Source organism: Rhamphochromis longiceps, linkage group LG16 (genome assembly GCF_057381845.1).
Source record: "Rhamphochromis longiceps isolate RC_006_pf linkage group LG16, R_longiceps_female_GT1.1, whole genome shotgun sequence".
In the NCBI taxonomy this organism is placed as follows: Eukaryota; Metazoa; Chordata; class Actinopteri; order Cichliformes; family Cichlidae; genus Rhamphochromis; species Rhamphochromis longiceps.
The window spans coordinates 7,643,438-7,648,007 of record NC_140572.1 but is presented as its reverse complement, the minus strand read 5'-3'; positions in this window follow the sequence as shown (position 1 = coordinate 7,648,007).

Sequence of the window (4,570 nt, the reverse complement as noted above, 5' to 3'; positions counted from 1 at the left end):
TGGACCCGCCCGGGGTCCATGCTTACATAACAGTCACAACAACAGCAGTGCGACTGTTACTTCAACAGGCAGACTTGAAAAGCTACACATTCACCTGAACAAAACAACCACATGTTAATGCTGACGGGGTGTAGATGTAACATAGAAATCTATATCACTAAAAGCCACTCGGTAGATCAAAATTAGAAATGAACACCCATGTTTAGGCACATTTTCTTGTTTATGTTATTTAAATGTGTTTCAGCCATAAGAAAATTTGCTACAAATCTTTAAGCTAAAGATAAGCAGAAGAGAATGGATGGATGACAGATGTTCATATCATTTATGTACATTTTCAGCAGTGTACCTGTGTAATATATCTGTATTGTGAGAGCTTGTTTATACAGATCTGAACAGACGTGCCTGATGATCCTCCTTATGACTTTATAATTAAGGTAATCTGAGCCTGTGACATTTCATATTAAAACGGGCAAGATCGGTAAGTTCGATTCTGACTTAGTAATGTTAGGGTCACATGCTTGAGCCCCCATTTGGTGGATTGTCTTGTAATGCCTGCTTGCAATAGTTTTATTATTAGTTCAGGTATAGCAGATAAAGTGGCACTGAAATGTGAGCTTGGTGTTCTCTAATATACAGTTTCTACTATTTCTTGTAGGTGAAAAATTACATGTGAAGTTCATTATCACATCAGAGACACTTTTTACACTGTGATCCAGCATGACAGAATTAATTTTACAACAGGATCACAAGCCCATACACGCACCTTAAAGTGAGACCCGCTCAAACACCAAGGAATGCTCGGCTTATCCCACTCTGGGAATTATAATCACATTTTTCCATGACTGGAAACTACGCGGAATGGGCAAATATGCCCTTTCAAGTAAGCACTGCATGTGGGTGTTTCCAGTTAGGGGATTCCCTGAACAGATGTGACTTTCACCACTTCCAGTCAATAAACCCTCCCCACTGATCAAAGTCCTGGCCTGGAGTACACTGAAAAAAAGGGACTGGCCATCTCTTGGATTTATGTAAGCATCTTGCATGTATTTAACACAATTGCCTCATGTTTTAAAGTTAAATGTAACTATATAGTGTAAAAACTACATGATATGCAGAAAGGGTGTATTAAATTGTTCATATCATGTTCAGGTGAAGTAAGTCAATACGATAGCAACGTTAAATCTCGTGAAACCACGCGTGATTTCATCTCGCGGGCTTTGGATCGTGGTTTAAAAAAGGCATCCATCTCAGTCAAGTCCAGCAGCCAACTCTATGTTTTTTGGTATGTCTTGATTTTTTGAATTAATATTTATTTAAATGTAGTTAAACATCTAGAGTGTCATCATGTAATATGCTAAAAAAGAGCCGCTAACTTATTTGCTGTTTTATCTGTTGTCAAAGAATTGGCGCTTTTTCATCTGAATTTGTCTTTGGCACAAGAGCCGTAATATCACATTAAACCTAATTAGGAGGCACTCATAACATAATCTGGTTTTCTGTGTGAATAGATTTGCCAACTGACTCTTCAGTTACATTGTGTATTTACTGCACCAAGGTGTTAGTGAGATTTTGGACATTGAACAGCTTTAGCTAATATCATCAGCGGCATTATGCTAGCTTACATCCCTACACCTCCTGCCCTCACCTGCTGTCCTTTTGTTTTTGTTTGTTTGTTTTTTTGCTGCACATTGAGAGATGACCTCTATTCTGCATTTCACCAGGAGTCAGCTGATGGATTGTGGGTTCAAGGTGTTATGGTGAGAAAGTATATTCTATTTTCGCTTAAGGTTTCTGTAACTTAATTATAATAGGGTTTTTATAGTTATTAGGTGTATGCATACTCAAATAGACCACCCTATTAATACAACTGAGAAATCCAAAATATAGGTTTATAGGTTTAACTTATACCAGTATGTATTGTCAGAAAGGTGATTACTGGACTCACACTTGAACTAAAATGAGGTTTTAACTTGTGGGTTGTTGGGTTGCAAATCAGAAACAAACATCTTTGGATTTTTTTTAATCCCATAAGATCTGGAAACAGTTTTTATTCAACAAAACATTACTGATTAACCAAGCACAGTGCCTGCTGTTATTTCAAAATTATTTTATGTCATTTCAGATAAAATGAAGCATTCCAGTGCATCCCAACCATGCCTTTACAGTCAAGGTTTCTAACGGAGCTGAGTTTCTCTCTGACAGTCTGCTGAAAGTGTTTGCAAAGTGATCGGGGGAACAGGGCACAAAGCTAAAGGATGTAGCTGCCATGATGACAGTAAGAACTTTAAAATTCTTTAACTACAAAGTGTATATGTATTGCATTAGGTCAGTAAAAGATTTTTATGCTGCATCCATTGGTATGGGTTGGCTGGGTTGTTATCAGGAAAATGATATTTGCGGATTAATTTACAGTGAATTAAAAATGAATTGTTGGTCAGAAAAACTAAATCTGAAAATAATAACATTTGCAGCCTCAAAAGCACAGAAATCATAAAAAACCTTTTTTGATTTTAATTCTTACATAGCATTATTTATCAAGAACAGCTACAGATAGAACATTACTCCAGATGTTTTATCAGCTCCAGATATTCTTATCAGTCAGTCAGTAGTCATATATTTTAATTCTCATATAATATTGCAGATGAGCTATATCAGACATAGCAATTTCCCTTTGGGATCAATAAAGTCATTCTTCTTATAGCACAACTTAGTATGTATTAGTGGCAACCCATGTATCTGGGACCTGCATTCTGCCATAATCAGTGTTGGGGAGTAACGGAATACATGTACCGCCGTTATGTATTTAAAATACAAGATATGAGTAACTGTATTCCGTTACTCACTACGGCAGCCGTAATGCTCTGACAATCCATCAAGCAGTGCGGCTTACCAAAGTTGTACTAAAACATCTTTTAACAGATTTCTGCACGCCAAAATCGGTTCGAGGTCAGTAAGCACAACCAGAATTCATACATAAGGCACAATCTCGATTTTTGAGAAAATTAAAGGATTTTAAGTGTGCCTTATGGTGTGGGAAATACGTTATACAGAAGAAAAGAATATATCGTGAAATATATCGTTACCGCACATGCTTCAAATTATATCGCGATATGAATTTTAGGCCATATCGCCCAGCCCTAGTGGCATCATCTTCCATTTGAGTTATTGCATGCTTTGGTGTTTTTGTGTTTTGTCTTTGTGTTCTGCAGCTCTTCTCCAGCTGCCAGCTATTTAGAGTTGAGTACAGAGAGTAGTTGATTGGTAATGATTTGAGCCCTTCTCAATAAAGGGGAGAGAAAACAGGAAGGATGTTCTTTGTTTTTCTGTAGGACACAATTGGAGAAGGGAAGCCGGCTGAAATTGGAGACTCCAGTGAGATAAGTGAACATTTTAAAGGAAAATAGTTTTAACCTGATCTGGAGGGTTTTGCTCTTAAAATAATCAGTGACATCAGGAAGTTGATTCACTTTAATTAGAATTTATGTGGATTTGTTGTGATAAAGAGACTGGATTGGAAACTGTTGGTGTGCTGGACCTGCGTGTTACGCGAGTTTAACGGGGAAAAAGCTGTAATTAGGAGGCAACCAAAGAGAGGAAATTGTTCAAGACTTGGAGAGGAACAGCTTGACTGTTGAAGTCCCTGATGGGGAATCCCACTCCCTAAGAACACAAAGTTTGTTAATGTGGGTGGAAAGCCTTTCTCAGGAACATGCGAGATTGATGCACTATATTATCTTGGGTTCCAGCAGTACATCCATCTACAGATGAATGAGAGAATCATTTATGAGTAATGCTTGTGCATAACTGACTAATTTCTTTCTCACCAGTCTTTACTCAATATTTAGCACCAAGTTATAATATGTTTGCATATAATTTTAAGTTCAGCCCGCACAGCAGCTCTGAAGCTGAAGCCAGATTTGGATGCTTTGAGCTAAATATCACTATGATAATGATAACATATATACAAGCTCGTAATACGCTGAAGTTAAGCAGATTTACATCGTTCAAGTGTGTTGATATGCTGTTGAGAAACATTTTTCAGATGAGTGACCCGTTAGTGAACTCACTAGGTTTTGCTGTTTTCAGGCAATCAGATTTAAGGCATGGAAATGGGTTCGGTGATAGCCAAAAGTAGAACCCCTCCAATATATAGATCATATATAGACAAGCAGTGGTAACATGATTTGATCTGTCATTTCGTGCCTTTTATCGCTGTCAGTGCTCAGAAAATTCTGAGAAAATCTGTTTCGTCAGGAATAAAGTCTAGGTGACAGCCAACACAAACAGAAAGAGACCGACGACTCCCGCCGCATAAAACCGCAAACACAGGATGCTGGCAGTACACTGAGATCAAATGACCAAGATAAGTAAAAGAGGGGATTTTTTTTATACACTGAAAACAAATTGCACAAAGTGCACAGAAAGTATCAGTTAGGATTAGTCTGAAACTAATCAAAAACTGTTAAATATGCCACTGATTTCTAAGTCATGAAATTTAATTTTATTGTTTGTCTTTAAGTCTTTGACAGTATAGTATAAAATCTTTATAATAGTTTTAGAGATGCTTTTA